The sequence below is a fragment of the Sphaeramia orbicularis genome, chromosome 13, assembly GCF_902148855.1.
Source record: "Sphaeramia orbicularis chromosome 13, fSphaOr1.1, whole genome shotgun sequence".
Classification (NCBI taxonomy): domain Eukaryota; kingdom Metazoa; phylum Chordata; class Actinopteri; order Kurtiformes; family Apogonidae; genus Sphaeramia; species Sphaeramia orbicularis.
The window spans coordinates 20,533,991-20,553,600 of record NC_043969.1 but is presented as its reverse complement, the minus strand read 5'-3'; the positions used below and the strand labels follow the sequence as shown (position 1 = coordinate 20,553,600).

Below are 19,610 nucleotides of genomic sequence, written 5' to 3'. Positions count from 1 at the left end.
AGAAACAGTTTTAGATACATAGGATAACATTAGCCTTTCATAACATTAGCCTACTTGCATTGTTGAACATCTCTTCTTCTGTAAATGTGCAGTCATGTGGCCAGTAGTTTGAAACAGTGACTCATTTGGAAACCCGCTTAAAACTTACCTCAGAATTATGTATTCCATCAAAGTAGGTTCTCTCAATATGTGTCACTCATTGGAAAGACACTTATTCTGCCTTTCTCATTCACATTTCCAATAATTGCGCATCTTTCAATAAGAGGTGCAGTGACCTGTCAATCAACTGGGGTGGAACTGGCACCTCAGGTGTCCAATCAGGTTCCAGAGGTGACCAGCACTAAGCAGAGCCCTGGCTATAATGCTAAGTTAGCAATATTTTCCTCAGTATAACCCGCCCTACTCTGCCTCTGATTGGCTCATCGGTCCTCATGCCTAAAGTTAACCAATCTAATCAGTGAAGGCAACGAGTTCTAGCCAATTAGAGGCAGAGTAGGGCTGGTCATGGCTTCTCCATCCTAGGGGAAAACATGGGCAATTTGGCTCAGATACTACTGAATGGTGCACATTAGGGGGAATTAGAAGTGGGTATACCCAATTGTGATGGACACAACTACACAGGGTAACATCTGCACAAACACACCATCATCTTATTAGTTTCATATCATATTATTTTTATAAGTTTGGTTAGCATTATATGGTTTTCATTTGCAGTCAGTAATTTAACATATACAGTTTAGTTTATTTTGTATTTCTTTATTTTTTAATCTTACATTGTAATATAGATGCACATATATTAACAGTGTAGGGTGACAATTAAATTATTTGTTTTATTATATCAATCCTTGGTTCTTTGTTTGAGTTACCATGTGGAGTGTCCTGGCACCATCCTGATGTGGGGAAAAGGCATGGCTAAGTGTGGAGCAGGGTTATATACTGCAGCCACCTCGTCAGAAGGAACCGTGGGCTGTGTTTGCATGGGGGGGATTCAATGTTATCAGGGCTTCAGTTGTATTTAGTTATAGTTAGTGTTCATTTTGTTTTCCCCTTGTTTGTTTCATGGTTTGGCCAAGCCACTATATATGTTCCCCTGTGTCTCATTTTGTTAGGTCAGTTTTTGTCAGTTTGTTTGAAACCTCAGTTTGTGTTCTCAGCCTTAGTTGCTATTATTTTTGAGCACAGTTCTGTTATGTTGACCTCTTTTATATATTTACTTGTTAAAACTATTGTTTGTAATCCTTTTTGAATAATTTTGGGTAAATAAAAACCCACCCGTAAAACTTTAGTCCTGTCTCCTGGTCGTCTTACTGCTTGGTCCCTAACACCAATGATAACTGAAAAATAAGTAGGTATACTCCATATACCACCATATATCCTAGACTACACCAGTGGTTGTAGTCCATTTTTGTGTAGAATTTAGAGGTTCAGAGTATGTGCATGACAAAAATGTATTATACTGCTGCAAATTGTGGCAGATTTTTGTGGCATCAGTTAAAATTCTCACCATGATGCTCCAAACCTCAGCTACTCAAAGGCCAAATGTGAACCTATGGACAAGTGGTGGGTATCCCCTGTGTATTTGTCTGTGTTTGATCCACATTTGCCTCCTGCAAATACTCATGCAATCTGTTGGTCTAGATAGGATCGATGTGAGGGACTTAGTCAACAGTTCTGGCTGAACAAAGGATGAATTACTCCTGGGCTCCCTCTCCTGAGAAATATCGGATGATAAGTATCACTGCACAATCCACCCAGAGAGGTCATATACAGTGAATAAATGTCTAAAAATAAGATAACACATCACAGCGGACCTGTGAAGTCATTTTTAATTAGTGTAGACCTCTATGTTATCTGATTAATTATTTTACATATCTCAAGTGAGGAATTTTTTTTCTGTCTTTGTGTTTTTTTTCTGACTCAGCACACAGCTATTGTAACACTGCTGTTGTAAAGCAAAGAACTGCTAGCCCAAGTTTCTTTCTTTCTTTATTTTTTATTCTTATTTTTTTAATCCATCAAAGTGTCCTTCTGGTTACGATCTTGAAGTTACCATATTCCCTAAAAACATTTGGCATCTTTTCAAGGCTGTTGTTGTTCTCCACTGGCCTCTATGTCAAGGACTAGTCCAGTTGGAGCTCATCATACGACTCACTAATCTACTTAGACCTTTCTCTGTGTGTGTGTGTGTGTGTGTGTGTGTGTGTGTGTGTGTGTGTGTGTGTGTGTGTGTGCATCTGTGTGAGAGAGATCAGTGTGACACAGTCATTAGCAATGTCTTGATGTAAAGGGCTGGACAGTGGAATGAACGGCATTGTTTACATCCTGTCGGGTGAAGTAATGAGCATGTGCTTGAATAATCTTTGTAGCTGATAAAGCTGGACTGTCATCAGCTCAGACAAAATACAAATTCATCAAATTTGCTTTATTAAAATTCAGTCAGCCTTATTATTATTACATGTAAGAGCCATGCTACTGTCCTACCAGAAAGCTACAAAGAAGATCTGAAAAATGTGTATTTAGTAAAACTTGTTTAGGAGGATATTTTTTGACAGAATACTTACTTTGGATAGCAAACAATTAAACAACTGAACCTTCAGCTTTGCATTCTTGTTAATGGTAGAAAGAATGACAACACATTGAATAACTATTTGATTTTATTGTTTTATTTATAGCATTGTTGTAGTTTCATGTACTTATTTATTGTTTTTAGTGGGTTTTTTTTTTTTTTTTTAAATCTGTTTTTATTGTTTTAACAATTCTATGTGCAGCACTTTGGAAACATTCTTGTTTAACCTATAAAGACTAAGCCTGACTTTTATGTCAGTTCCCAAATGAAATTTTCCTCATAAGTGATTTATCACCATTTGTTATTATATTATCTCTGTATTTTGAATTTTATCAGCATAAATCATGTATTTTCTTGTATTTAATTTACTGATCATGTAAATGTTCATGAAAGCTCAGATTAAATTTGATGGTTATTATATCAAAAACAGAGAAAATTGAAGAAAAAGTGACTTTTTTTAGTCAACTCTATCATTAACTGAACATAAACCAAGCATTTCCATTCACTGTTATTTATCCAACGCCATGGGTTTTCCTGCTGGATCAATATTGTAGAAGATAACGGTGTTTCCATGTTCACTACGGAGCCTCTGAACGTCCAAATGGGTCATATCTGATGACCATGACAGATGACAAACTGCATTTTATGCCAAATATTTACATATATTGATAGGATTAGTAGATCAACAGGTATTAAACATTTTACATCAGTGGATGATTTAGGTTGGTGGTGGATGTTTGGGTCTTTATGGGTTAAATGGGCTATATAAATAAAGCTAATTGCATTGGATTGAAATTACACTAATTACACTGTGTAAATGCACTTGATTTTAGTTAATTCATCTTCTTCTTCCAGCATTCTTTAATACATCCAAAATAACTTCTAATTGGCAGCTGGATGTTTTTTCTCTCATTCTAAAGACTATAGGACTTGGGGAAAGTGAGGCCTTTTTTACAGTGGAAATTTTGTCACTATAAAGCAAAAGAAATTATGGTAATATTGCCCTGCTAACATTGCATTCAGTCCAGCATGCATGGTAGCATGACCTTATGGGGGATGTTATATGGAGCATGATATTCCAAATGATCAACAACAAGCAGAAGATGTGCATCCAAACACACTCACAGCAACCGAAACCACCAATGAATTCACACAACCTCCACAGACTGTATAAAGCACAGGTGCCAAACATGCGGCCTGGGGGCCACAACCAGCCCGCCAAAGGTTCCAATCCAGCCCGTGGGGTGACTTTGTAAAGTGCAGGAGATATTTACAGTCAAGGGCGTCAAACTCAAAAATAATAGCATAATAACCTAAAAATAATGACTCCAAATGTTCCTCTTGGTCTAACGTGAAAAAAATAATATGAAATCATGCCTCTAAATAATGGCAACACCATTTTTTTCTCTTTGATTTATTGCAAAGAACATTAAATTTTGATATCCTTTAATAATAAAACGTCAATGACCTGAACAAATGTGAACAACCTGAAATATCTAAAGAAAAATAAGTGTAATTTTAGCAATAGTCTGCCTGTTTCGTGCCTTGGTATATCTGATCGTAATGCACATGTATAGATTGTAAGTTGAGGCATAATATTTATCAGTTTTTTCTTATTATTTCTTCTTATTTTTCTTCAGAAATTTCATTTTTTTCAGGTTATTCACATTGTTTTTGTTTGGATAGTTTGTAAAATGTAAATGATTTCATAATTTAATATTATTTTTAGCTCATAAAAAATTTTGGACTTGTCATTCTTTATAGGCTATTATGCTATTATTTGACTGGTGTGGCCCACTGGAGGTGAAACTGGGCTGAATGTGGCCCCTGAAGAAAATGAGTTTGACACCCCTGGTATAAAGTGTGAAGCTAATTGTTTACACACATCTGTATTATATTGTCATTAAGACAAACTCAGACAGTTAAATTAACACTGTTATCTTATCATTTACATCTGATAGTTTACATCACAGGTGTCAAACATGCGGCCCGGGGGCCAAAACCGGCCCGCCAAAGGGTCCAATCTGGCCCCTTGGATGAATTTGTTAAATACAAAAATTACACTGACAATATTAACAATCAAGGATGTTGAAATAATTTTAGGTCAATTCAATCTATAGTGGATCAGACTAGTAAAATATTATCATAATAACCTATAAATAATGAAAACTGCAAATTTTCCTCTTTGTTTTACTATAAAAAAGTAAAATTAGAAAAAAAAAAGTTACATTTACAGACTGTCCTTTCACAAAAAATATGAATATCCTGAACAAATATGAACAATGTGAAATGTCTTAAGAGAAATATGTGGAATTTTAACAATATTCTGCCTGTGACTAAATCTTTAAGTTGTGATGCACATGTATAAAGGATCAGCTTAGGCGTAATATTGTTGACATTGCACTTTTTTTCTTAAGAATTTTCAGGTTGTTCATATTTGTTCATGTTATGTTCAAGTATGGTTTGCAGATGTAAACATTTTCATCATGGAATTTTACTTTTTTCACTCGTAAACATAGAAAAACTTTGGAGTTGACATTATTTATCACTTCTTATCCTATTATTTATATTATTTTACTGGTCTGGCCCACTTTAGATCATATTAGGCTGTATGTGGCCCCTGAACTGAAATGAGTTTGACACCCCTGGTTTACATTATAGGTCTGTCAGATGACCTTTGTGTTTAGACAGAAAACAGCCACAATAATATCAGAAATTACCTCCGGTTTTCATTCAGTTTGTATTGTCAGTAACAGTTCTAAAGATCTAAATAAGACCCATACCACCATAGTTTAGTCTTAACCTACATAAGCAAATGGTAAACCTAGCACAACAACATAACATTAGGTAACTTTATACCTTTATAAGTTTTATAACAAAACTCACCAGTGCAGAAGAAAACATTGTAATTTCAGCATCATTTAGTGCAGAGCTGTGTCCACTAATGAAAACAATTGCAGTCTTTCAATTCTCCACCATTTTGTCAACATCTGGTACTAATAGTTGTTTCTTTGCAGTTCTCATCGTCAACTTTGCCTCAGTATTAGTTTTCCTCACCATGGGAGACTGGCAGAGTTACTCAGTACTCCCTCTAATGGTCAAAAACTTTCACAGTGACACTGGCTAGTGGCTGTGAATGAATTCAGTTCATATCTGTCATACAATACAGCGACTTCCTCAACATAATATCAAAAGTATTTGTTTTAAACACCCAAATGGTGATTCTTAGTCATTCTGAGGTAGAAATTCTACATATAACTCCTTCAGAAGTAAGGGATATCTGGTATTTAACCACCTTTTATTTTACGCATCTGTGCTTTTTAAAATGTAATACATTAAACCGTCTCTTGCCGTGGCCCCTCTTTGACCACACTTTTCCAGGTTACCACAGCATATCCTGCAAAATGTAATTAGGCAGATCCAGGCTCTGTCAGCATCTACTATGACTAATTAGCTCATATTTTTCTGATGGTGTGAAGAAGTATTCATGACATGCTGATATTCAAATAAATGGCTGCTTGTCGAGTCTGTGTTTAGCTTTAACTGACTGACAGACGAACACAAAAACCCTCTCAGATTCAGCACAGATGGATCAGTCAGTGTGTGGACAAATGCTTTCCTAAATGTGTGTGATGATGATGATGTGCTGGTTATGAGTTACTGGTACATTGTAGAAAAAACTTCAGTGACATTGACCGAAATTATAAACTAACAATATGAGCAATAGATCTATTTGTAAGCTGTACAATATTTTAGCCCCTAAGTGCATAATTAAAATGTAATAAGTTTTTTACTAAGGCTGTCAAAATTAACATGTTAACTCAGATTAATCCAGTGGTTTGTAATGTTTTTTGGCTCGTGAGCTCATTTTATCAACGCAAATTTCTGGTGACCCCAGACGTTTTTTTTTGCTAAAATTAATTTATTTTTGATCATGTAATAGTTTGCTATACTATGTTGCAAATAAACGTTAATTTTAGGTGACATTTAGTCTATATAATATATATTATTATGGACAGAGGCAGAAAAGCCAGGTGTAGATTACTGCACAAAGTGAGAATTTTATTTTCCTTGGTCAGGATATGTACAGTCAGGTCAGGTTATATTTACAAGGCTGACAATTAATACTGAACAAACAATATCTCAAACTCTGAATTATGAAAGAGCTGCAGCATCTGAAACCGACCACAACGAACATTTGACAGATAAACAGTACCACAGTGCTTCAGTTTCAGCTTCGCAGTTTGTCATGTCTTTTATGTATTCTGATTGTCTCTCTCAACTCCCCATATATTTTTTATTAGTAATTTTTTATTTTATTTTTATCAATTACTAGAAATTTCAGGCGACCCCATTTGAATTCCAGGCGACCCCATGTGGGGTCCCGACCCCAAGGTTGAAAAACACTGGATTAATCCATCATCATGGATAATCTGATAAACATTTTACCACAATCAACACATCCACAGCACAGAATGACTCTGAAAGTCTCTTGCCACACATTTGGGGCAGTTTGTAGAGTTAGCATGGCGCATGAACAACTGGGCAGTTGATCCAGTAGTGACAGGCAGCAGAAATAACCCATAAATATGGAAGACACTAAACAGCATGTTGGCCCCCTGGATGGAAATAGGAGGCCAAAAAAAAACATGGAACAGTTGTTTCAAGTTGTTTTGTTGAAACTGTTGAAGGTGTTTAATAAACACATTAAGTGCGTATATATTTCCTTCTATCTTGAGTCTGTTTGCTCATACAACATGAAACGCGATTAATATAGATTAAAAATTAATGATATCTAATCGTGATTAATCGTAATTAATCCACAGCAACCCTGTGATTAATCTGATTATTTTTAATCGTTTGACAGCACTATTTGTAACACTTGATTGGTTTTGATAATACATCGACCACTGTAAACAGAAAGAGGACAAGGCACCACCACCACACGACCAATTTAACCCCCTGTTTGGTGCATGTAACTCTCCAGTGAGCATTTGCTGCCTAGCACCCGCTCTACTCAGCAGGGATTAAGCACGCTAAGACATCCACACACAAGCACACAAGACAAATACCCTGAACTGTGAGCCTTTCTCAGAGGTTGTAGCAATAGGAGCAGCAGGAGAGAAAGAGCTGATTTTTTTAAAAGTACCATTTACAAAGACAGAGAGAGAGGGAGTAGTCTAACCCACTCTGCAAAAGCCGATGCAATCGACCCTCATGAGTGTGGTGAGTGCTTTTGGCCGTCTTGAAATAATACCTGTTGCTGTTTGATGTACCTCCTCAGTGGATATCAACAAAAGTGTAGATGGTGGGTGGGCATGATGTCTTTTATATTCTAGTCTCTATTCAGTGTGTATTGCAGTGCATCAAAGGCCTCTGTGAACAATACTGCAATTACTTGTTATTTTATTTCAGTAGTTGCTATTCACAACCCAGTGGTTTTACACTGAAATATTAAGACAAGCACAGATATGTTAAGCTTGAATTAGTTTACAACTTCAGTGCATGAGAAGAGTGTTGTGTTGGCATATGTTTCACTAAATCTCATGGTTTTACACGGTTGATTGGTCACATAAATTGCCCAGTGAGCTGCAGTTCTCAGCATGTATCAATGCACAACAAAGGGTTCCTCTGGAGATGGGGTCTGTCATTTCTAGTTTGACAGAACATATATTTTCCAAACTCATTGTTAGCTGGTAATGTTCTGTAGTTGTGCAGAGGCCGCTGTGGAAGTGTGACGCATAGTGCTGTGATAAGTTTGCTGACTCAGAGCTTGTCATACAGGCAGCAGCTATCAGTCATCCTGGAGGCTAGCGCTCTCTCTCACCATGTTTTCTCTTTACATGTGGCGGCTGGTGAAACAGCAACAAAACATAAAATGGCTTTAGTACACCCTGCACTGAAAAACAAGAACATAATCACACATTTTCTGTTGTGTCACAGAGAAATTATTTATCCATCATGTTATAATGTTAGATACTTGATCCCCAAGACACATTATGTGCTGTTGAATAAGTGCACTGGGGTTAGTCTGAGATCTTCTTTTACCTTTATGTTGTTAAATATACTGTCTGTACTTATTACTTAGATTGTCATTTTCCATTCTCTGCATTTGGTGAGGCCTTTGTATTAAAATATCTGTAACATTTGGGTGCTTCTATGAAACTGATCCCTAATAACAGGACAGAGAGGCTAACAATTCAAACCAGATGTAGATGAATGTTATGAAGCAAGTTTGGAGGCAAACTGGGTCTATTTTAAAAATAAATATTCACTGAGATAAAAGAGAAACTATTTTTCAGATAAAACACATTTTTATATATATATATATATATATATATATATATATATATGTATATGTATACATATAAATACACACACACACACACACACACACACACACATATATATATATATATATATATATATTTATTTATTTATTTTTACACAAAAATCTGCATGTAACACGGGAAAAAGGACACGAAAATTATGCGCTACTATTTTTTCGAATATCTCTTTATTCTCTCTCAGGTACGTTTTGGGAATCGAATTAATTATGCAAGGCAGAGTGTTTCATAAAAATAGCCACTGTTGCAAAATCACTTACAATTTATATGTGTTTAAATGGGCAGGTTCCACATGTAACGCCAGTGGACACAATGGGAATGAGATTGAGATTCATAAAAAACCCATATGTCTGGATAAGAAAAACCTCTAGGATCATGAAATTTAACCCAGTGTCTGTATTTATAGTGCTATATAAGACCATTTCAAGCCACGTTTACCAGATAAAATGCACTGACACCTAGGTAGCTTTTCATGTCCCAATTTTGGACCCAATATTTTATTAAAAATTCATCAATTTTGGGATGGCTCAGAGGAACAGTATATTTATTTGCTGCATTTATCTGAGGTAAACACATGAGGTTTACATATTTTGCAGTAGTTATCTCACTTGATCTGCAGGTCAATAAATTTTGCATTATGATTATGTAGTTAAGTTTGGCGTATAGTTACCCCACCCCCCGAAGGGGAGGCAAGGGGTATTGTTTTTGACTTGGTTTGTTTGTTTGTTTATTTGTTTGTTAACATTGTATCAGCAAAACTGTTGGTTGAATTTTTTAACAAATTGGGTTTACAGATTGCCAGTGACCCAGAACCAATCGGATTACATTTTGGGAAAAGGAGGTCACGGTTCAAATTTTTAATGAAATTTTTAATTTTTTTTTTTTTTTTTCTCACATTTACTCATAATGGGAAAATTTCCAATGTCTAGAAAAACATCAATTTTGTTTCAGTTGATTTAAAATTTGGCACATATAGGCCTATAGAGGCAATTCATATGCTGACATCGGAAAACGCGTAGACACTTGCACCACTTGTTTACCAAGTTGCTGCAAGTGTACTCAAAAAGTCAGCACCAAAGCAACTAATCACAGAAAAACAATAAAACTGACAGTGGATTATGATTTATGAATGAAGTATAAACAGTGGCATGCTAAAATACAGGTTGGTTAACGTTTATCTGTTCACATATTTAACTCAAATGCAGTATACTATTCTCATTTGTCCCATCGTCGGTCTGAAGGACTGTGGCAGCAGAGATATGACCTGTGAGTAGAGTGAGCTGAATGTTTGTATAGCTGATGTCTGCTGTAATTGTTTGGCACAAAAACGAGCTAAGAGAGGAGCTAAATGGATTAGTGTAAGACGGTTTACATGAAGCTAAGACGTCAAGAAACCTCTGAGGTAGAAATCCTGACTGTTTGTGTTTTCTACCTGTTTATTCTGCTTCAAAATTAATCTTATCTGTAAGTATTGATGAAAATGTTATATTTATTATGTTTAATGTCTCAAAAAGAAGTTGACTTCATCAAAGTAAGTCACAATAGGTTATAATTGATCAAACTTTAAAGTTAAATATATGTGAAAAGTTGGAAATTCAATCTGGAAAAAATAGAAAAGGGGACTGAATGTGATTGGCCTTTTCTAGAGTTAATTGTCACCTCAGTAACATGGGAAAATAAAGTGGAGAAAGAGCTACTTTAATTGAAGCTGCAAAGGCCAAGGTTTCAATGTGTTCACTTCTGATTGCCAATATTGCTTCTGTGATCTTTATCCAAGAAGCGATTGCTTAATTTGCTGCCTCACTGCTGCCAAAAGTTTGACAATGCAGCTCAGGGAATCGTAAACATAGAAGCACATGCAATCTGACACCACAGTGGAAGATTAAACACAAGAGCAGGTTACTGAGCTAATGATGCTTGATCTGAATATAATAAGAAAAATGTATGTGCACAGGAAAAATTACCGAGCGTTTTTTCCACAGTCAAAAGTATTTTCCTCAAAATAATGAATAAATAAGTAAATAAATACTACTACTACTACTATTAATAATAATAATAATAATAGCTTTATTTATACAGCACCTTTAAAAACGAAGTTGCACAGCAGGATACAAGATGCAAGTAAAGACACTAAAACAGAAGCAACACAATATGAGAGATATGTACAGCAAATGCAAAAACATGACACTTTGAATAAATTAAGTGAATCGGAGTAAAGAGGGCAGGGATAAATTAACATGATGCTGTCAAATCAATGTAAAAATGAAGGAGTGAGATAAAACAACATCATGTATGAGAATATAAATTAATAATCAAACAGGAAAAAAATTCAAATTTAAAACATTAAAATTAAAAAGGGACAGACATCACATAAAGGCAAGTCTATGAAAAAAAAAGAGTAAATTTGGCTCCATATTGAGTTTGGAGAGCTCTACCCAAAGAGTAACTTTTACTCCTTTTAAATAGGGACCAAATGTTATCTGAGTAGAGTAAAATTTTCTGCAATTTGAGTAAACTTCCTGTGTGGGATCTCTGTATTAAAGACTGGGGCACTGATAAGGGGGGGTAAACATGACAAATTCATGGGGCCCAGCATTTGTGGGAGGCCCATAGAGCAGTGGAGGAGGTCCAGTGGATACAGGCTAGAAGTTGTGAAAATTTCGTGTAAGATCCGCTGTAGAAGAGAGGCATAGAAGTCAGGAGTTGGACGTTGAAAGTCTGTTAAGTTTCAGTTTTGTTTTCACGCTAACGTAAGTGACGTTATGTATTGAATTTTATGAAAGGGTTTACAACATTTATCTTTCCTGGGGCCCACAATTGGTAGTGGCGCCCCTGATTAAAGTAGTGATATTTTACTTTTTTAAATGGAATTATGCATTTTAAAATATTTCCCTGTGGTCTACATAAACTGTAAATGCTATTTTTGGGTCTGAATTCTTCATTAATTCAACTCCACAGGTCCGTCTTCAACCCTATTTTTGAGTAATGAAACAAAAAAGGTCGTTTTGAGCGCTGGCCTTTTAAATGCAAATAAGCCACCTCACACCCCACCCCCTCCAGGTTGTTGACCGTGCTTTCTGTTGACCGTTCTGTTCAGCCACTTGTGTTTGTTAATACAGCCAACAACTGAACATTTTAGGTAATCGGCTCGAAGTTTGGACATATTTTCAGTATGGACTAATAATAATAATGGATTGGATTTATATAGTGCTTTTCTAGACACCCAAAGCGCTTTACATTATTGACCCATTATTCATTCGCTCTCACATTCACACTCTGGTGGTGGTAAACTACATTTGTAGCCACAGCTGCCCTGGGGCAGACTGACAGAAGCGTGGCTGCCAATTTGTGTCTACCTCTGACCACCACCAAACATTCATACACCAGTGTGGGTGGCACTGGAGGCAGGTAGGGTGAAGTGTCTTGCCCAAGGACACAACAGACTGACTAGGACAGAGCGGGATTCGAACCACCAACCCTTCGGTTATTGGACAACCCGCTCTACCACCTGAGCCACTGCCGCCCCATACAACTGCTGCTGCTGATAAACAATTATGTCGTACTCGGAAAAATGTTCATCAGAAGTCTTGACCTTATACGTGCAAATGTCTTGACATAACTAGTTATAGACGTAACAAATTAAGTGGGAATTAAAACAGGTTGTAGAAATCCATGATTAGCCATCCCATTGGCTTTTGCCAAAATGAATATAAAGATAGCTTTGCAGCACCTGGAGGGTTCAAATTAAAACTTTATGAAATATTAAGGTCCCCAAATACACAAATAAATGTACCAAAGACTAATAAAAGTGGGTTTAGTCCAGGGGTGTCCAAACTTTTTTTAAAGAGGGCCAGATCTGATAATGTGAAGATTGTTTAGAATTGTTTCTAAGATTGTTTCTAAGATTGTTCAGAAGATTGTTTCTGGTTTAGTCAAATATGACCCCTTTAAACATGAAAACTACCGGAATGGGTTAATCATGCTATGGTATATTTAATACTCGGACACTGTTAAAAGCCTAAACATCCAATTTATATGCAGTGTATTTTTCATATCTATTCTCTGTTCTTGTTTTTGGAGAGAAATATCACAACTGAATATGTTTTTCACATAATTAGTGGTGGGTATATATAGATAACAGATTGTATAGAAGGATCAGGACTAAATGTTCTAGTGTTTTCATCCTTTTTGATAAATTCATGAACTCTAATGTCCCATCACAATAAACATTCAAGTATTTGCTTTGCTTGTAAAACAACTGAGTTGTTCTATGAAGTAAATCCACTGTTGTTGCTCTTCAGCTATCACCACAAGGTGTCATATTATTCATTAGTGTAATTTTTAATCTTTTTCTTTTAACCTTAATTTTGTCAGAAAATAAAATAATCAGTTAATTTAGCAGGTATTTAACCACAGGGATTGAATGAGTAAATGTAACTGTCATGTGTCAGTCTTATCAAAACCAGAAAAACATACCATGAATTCCCCAGAAGTTGACTGATGAAAGATCTATTTTTTTGTTTAAGAGAATCTAACTCTTTTATTGTGATTTCAGTCTGTTGCATCTTCTGAAAACAACAGAGACTGACTGAACTGATGTGATACCCGTGGAGCACTTGTTTGTGTTGGAGTCTTTGTTGTGCTGGGAGCAGAGGGCTGCATCACAAAACAGGATTAAGGGGTTAGTTAAGTAACTTAAGGTTCAATCCCAGGTTTTCAGTATCATGACGGATTCGCCTCTCAATGAGATAAATCTCCATGGTAAATATACCTCATAAACCTGACCTGCTTCAGAACAGGTTATGTACGAGAGTGGATTAAAATCTATGAAAGCACAGCCGACTGACCTAGAAGAAGACCTTGTAGACACCAGTTTGTGGATTAAAAAAGAAAAAAAACAAAAGAAAAATGGGGATAAAAAAAAAAATCTGAACGTTGCTGATACCAAGAGGAACTCACACAGTAAAAACACACACTATGCAGATCTGTGAACCATTTAGTTTTTCTTTGTCCAGTGACATGGTCTTAAAACAGCTTTTGATTATAGCACTAAAGCCTTGGACATGTTGACCTTAGAAGATTTGACAGTAAGCCAGCTTATTGGTTCGAAGTCTTCATATCAGCTCTTTACTCACTTTCAGACTGTTTAACAGCACCAGGAAATGAAAGACAGACCATAATAATACATCTGACATTACATCATATTAACAGAATACACAACTGTCATATAGTCAGATCTACTAGTTCTTTAATGATGTGACACAGATTAAAAAATATGAACTCAGTGGACAGTTTGTTGACTGATTGCTGTCCTTATTTGTGCTATTTTCAGAATCTTAATACTGTATTAATCCCCATTATTGTGTGTTACAGTTGCTCCATTCAAGTATAATAAAAAAAAAAAAAAAAAAAAGGACCAATGGCCCTGTAGCTTACCAGCCAAATTAAAAGCTTTGGGAAAGGCATCCAGATGTTCTTTATTATCACCCAGTTATGTGTATTTATTATATTACAGAAATAGCCCATGTTTTGGTCATATTCCAATCAGATCTGTAAAAAATTCTAATTCCAGCTTGATATCATTGATACTTACAGATTCATTCCACTTCCTATCTCTTATAATGGGAAAATTTTTCAAAGTCGCACCAAATCCAGAATCAGATCTGGATCGAAATAATTGCAATACCTTGTGTTGACATCATCATGAAGAAGCTGTATACCAAGTTTGAAGTCAATCAGAGCTGTAGTTTTGGAGAAGAAGACGATTGAAATGTTTTCCCCATAAGAGCCCATGTTAAATTTTCTGTAAGTTCCCGGATCCAGAAGAAGATCCTGATCAGCATGTGGACATTATGTTTTTGTCATCTCCCCATCAGGGCTGGACTGTAGAAATTTACACTTGATATTATTTATATTTACTGAGTTATTGCATCGATCCACTTCCTATCTGTTATAATGGGGAAATTTTTCAAGTCGCACCAAATCCAGAATCAGATCCGGATCCAAATAATTTCACTGTCTTTTGTTGACATCATCATAAAGAAGCTGTATACCAAGTTTGAAGTCAATTGGAATTGTAGTTTCGGAGAAGAAGACGATTGAAATTTTTGTAATGGACGACAGATGACGACAGACGACGACAGATGCCGCATGACAACAATAGTTTACGCCCTGTCAGCCGGTAAGCTAACTAGCAGGAAAGAAATTTTCAATACAACTAACTAACTAACTAACTAACTAACTAACTAACTAACTAAGTAAATAAATAAATAAATAAATAAGAATAATAAATATACATATTAAAGCACTCTAATAGGACACAGAACAGCAATTTTGTACAATATGCACCAGACAACATATTATCAACATGATAATTTAAAAAATTTACATTAAGTGTTTAAAAATATTGTTAATACTTTATTAATCCCAAGGGGAAATTATTATGTGTTACTCCATTCAAGTATAACAAAAAACTAGCGTGAAAGAAATTTTCAATAATAATAAATACATTTTCAACGAACTAACTAACTAACTAAATGAATAAATAAATAAAAAGATATTAAACATACATGTTAAATATACATTTTAAAGGATTCTATTAAGACACAGAACAGCAATTTTGTACAATATGTCCCAGACAATATATTATCACCATGATAATTAAAGAAATTTACATTAAGTGCGCAAAGATATTGTTGTGAAATTATAATTATTATGAGATTATAAAGTGGAATTACACAGTCTGATATGGAATGATGTCCTGTGTGGTTCAGTGGTTCATTTGGGTGGAATCAGTCTCTTACTGAACGTGCTCCTGTGACTGACCACTGTCGTGGAGTGGGTGAGTGGACTTGTCCAATATTGTCTTGATCTTGGACAACATCCGCCTCTCTGACACCACCATCAGAGTCCAACTCCATCCACACAACGTTACTGGCCTTTGCAGATCAGCGTGTTGAGTCTGTTAGCATCAGCAACCCTCAGCCTGCTGCCCCAGCCTGTATTCTATTTAAAGTCCTCATATCTGTTTAGTTTGCTCTTGATTAGTCCATGTTTGTGATTAGTTCCTAACGGGACATCAGGCTCTGAACATTTTTTAATGAGATATAAACCCTGCATGTAAAGAGGTCTGGGTTTGCTGATCTTGCTTCATGGTCTTTTGTTGTTATTTACAGCCTCCATTTCCTATTTTATAGCAGCTAGTTTTGCACACTGGTTTAAGGCAGTATAAGAGAAGCACTGGAGAACTTCAGAATTACTATAAGGATCTCTGTCCTGGGCCTAGAAACCAATTGGTGTTTCCCAAAGTCAAAGATCCATCTTAGTCAGCTCTTTCCAAGTCACTTTCTTCATAGACCAGACAGCAGTCCATTTTACTGATTAGTTAGTGAAACTCATGAGTGAACAGTCTGATGCAGAAAAAAGTGAGCAATGTCTAACTGCTCTGGTGAAACATAAAAGACAATTAACTTTTAAACATTTGTTTTTTCAGGTCCCTACAATTGAACTCTTCCATGATTCTTATATTTCTTATTACACTGCATGACTTCATGTTAATTCTGGAGTGCTGCACCTACTTTTAATCATTTTAATATCAATTTATTATTATTCTCTCTATTTTGATTTCATGAATTCTGCACGTTCTTTTTATCAGTATGTTTTTGGGAAATTTATTTTTTTCCTCTAGATGTTCCTTTTATTTACTTATAGGCACACTGAATTACCTTTATGTATGAGATGTGGTATATAATGTTAATAAACTTCACCTGGTTAGACAGCCTTTTCATATTTAACATATATATTGGACTTCGGAAGCACTGGCTCTTTATTCATCTTCAGTGAGATTTCATCAGCACTTGTGGTGGGCTTTGTTTTCATTTAGCGGTATTTTTAAAGACTTGTGCAGCAGATTTTTGATGTTTATACTGCAGAGGATTACCATGAATCCTCAGAAGTATCCTTGAAAATGCAGTAAAGGACGAATTCTCGGTATTGAAGTGGTCCCCCAGTGAAATCTGATGACAGAATTATGTAAATGGTCCTTGAAGTGTCCTTCCTCGACTTTGTTAAACACCTGGTGTATTGGCTGTTACTGTGGATGTTGACAACTAAGACATGTTAAGGCTAACGCCAGCAAACAACCTGCAAGGACAACTGGATAAAATACAATCTTTATTTTGTCAGTAGGGGTTCACACACAAAAACATGCACCACACATCAAAATTTTTCTTCTGCCTTTAAAGAAGTGATATTTAGTTTTTTTTAAATGGAATTATGCATTTTAAAACATTTCCCTGTGGTCTACATAAACTGTAAATGCTATGCTTGGGTCTGAATTCTTCATTAATTCAACTCCACAGGTCTGTCTTCAACCCTATTTCTGAGTAATGACACCAGAAAAGTCGTTTTGAGTGCTGGCCTTTTAAATGCAAATGCACCACCCCCTTCCAGGTTGTTGACTGTGCTGCTCTGTCCCGTTCAGCCACTTGTGTTCGTTAATACAACCAACAACTGAACATTTTAGGTAATCAGCTCAAAGTTTGGACATAATTTCAGTATGGACTACAACTGCTGCTGCTGACAAACAATTAGGGTGTATTCAGAGAAATGTTCATTGGAAGTGCTGGACTTTATATGTGTAAATGTCATAACATAACTAGCTAAAAAAACGTAACAAATTACAAAGGAATTGAAACAAGTTGTAGAAATCCACTCAATTTTTGCCTGAATGAATATAAAGATAGTTTTGCAGCACCTGGAGGGTTCAGATTCAAACTTTATGAACTATTAGGGTCCAAATACTCAAATAAATGAACCAAAGACTAATAAAAGTGGGTTTAGCAAAATATGACCACTTTAACTCATCACTAGAGCATCATGCATCACACACACTGCATGCTGGGAGCAGTGGGCTCGCAATATCAGGTGCAAATGGGAGCGTTAAGTGCCTTGCTCAAGGGCACATCAGCAAATAACTCTGCCAGTCAGGGAATCGAACTGGCGACCCTTTGGTTACAAGCCAACTCTCAGTCATCTTTAGCCATCTAGGCCAGGGGTGTCCAAACTTTTTTTAAAGAGGGCCAGATCTGATAATGTGAAGATTGCCAGGGGCCAGTGGTCCCTTCGGACGTTTTTTAAACAGTAAAAATTACATATAAACGCGCTGTTCTACAGCAAGTTTATTTTCATTGTCACAATATCATTTTTTAAATGGCAGTGTAACCAAATCTGAGCCACTCAGGTGTGAACAAATTTAAAAAAAAACAATTCTGCCTTCCTTTCACATCTGGAGTCAGATAACATAGAACAAACTGTGTGGAGTATCTTAAACATCCAAGAAGTTGATAAAAATCTTAACCCCACATTCATTTAAAACATGACTTATATGAGTAATAGTTACTCATATATTACTCACTAATGCAAAGTCTGTTAACATTTCAGATGAAAACATATAACTCTTACTCTTGTCTTTCACAAAATTATTCAGAAAGTAATATTTGTGTCACATCTACAAGTACACAACACCAGCAGTTAGAGGCAACTAACCTGGCAACTTGGTATCCTGTCCTGGTGGTGAATTCACTGAACTCAGGTTCACATGAAGAGTCACTGTTGTGAGTTTAAAGCAGCTTGAATTTGCTTCACTTTTTCGGAGCGCAAACTCCCTGCTAGCTTGTCATATGCGTTAGCATGTTTTATCTGCTAGTGTCTCTTTACATTGAATTCCTTAAACAAGGCAACAGTCTGTTGACAAATTAGGCAAACATAATTGCCTCGATTTTCAGTGAAAAAAATTGTACTTCCCATCTCTCCTGGAAGCGGCGGCCCTCACTGTCAACTTCCGTTTTTTTATTTACAGGCGCCGTGGTTAGAAATTAGCGAAAAGGGTTCACGGTAAGGTCACAGAGCCAGATAGAGTTAGAGTGGTGCTGCCACCATGAGGTGAAAGGAGAAACTGCATTTTGAACCTTTTATGATTCATGTACTCGGTTCAACAGTCCAGCGGGCCATAAATAACACTTTCTAAAACTGAAGCTGTGGGCCGTATAAAATCTGACCGCGGGCCATGATTGGCCCCCGGGCCGGACTTTGGACATGCCTGATCTACTGTAGGCCATGAGCAATGGTCTACTTTTCATTTTGATGAGTAAAAATAATGTGTAACCAACTAAATTGTCGGTAGCATTCCCAAGGATTCACAAACTCCAAATTAACAGACCAACTGCTTTCTTTTTCCACTATCATTTTCTGTTTCTCATTCACTAACTAGAGGTAGCTGTTGCTCTAATCTTTACAGGATGTTCAAGCAGCATAATGAACAAGCAGGCATAATTGTAAGGCAGGGAAATTACTGAGTAGACCAATAACATGCTACTGTAAAGGGTAGTCCCCTGCAGATCCGAGGAACAATGAGTTAATAATAGTAATGTACAATAGCATCCACATCAGCAGTCCTGGCTCTGTGGCCAGTTTGCGCTCCCTGCTGCAGCGCTCTCTCATTGTTCTCACCAGCGGAAGATAATGACAACAGAGGACTCTTTTCATCTCTGTTCCTTTTTGTCTCTTGCTGTTTTAATGTCTGAGAATCACTATCATTCCCTGATTTCTCTCTTTGCGGTTATTTATCGCTACCCCTCTCTCTCTCCTCACGCTCACACACAAGCCTGGACAAGTGGGAGAATGTGAGGTATTAAATT

The 19,610-nt window shown here is 36.3% G+C and overlaps 1 protein-coding gene across 3 annotated transcripts in view; it reads left to right on the top strand.

Moving 5' to 3' along the window:
• Nucleotides 1-7,630: 7,630 nt before the first annotated feature.
• The window catches only part of sphkap (SPHK1 interactor, AKAP domain containing), a 167,124-nt gene continuing 155,144 nt past the window's right edge, over nt 7,631-19,610 (top strand). For 2 of the 3 annotated variants that reach the window (XM_030151753.1, XM_030151748.1), the window contains exon 1: nt 7,631-7,792. The gene's annotated coding sequence lies outside the window, so the exon portion shown is untranslated. The remainder of the gene's footprint in view (nt 7,793-19,610) is intronic. The other variant, XM_030151750.1, reaches the window with a different exon arrangement.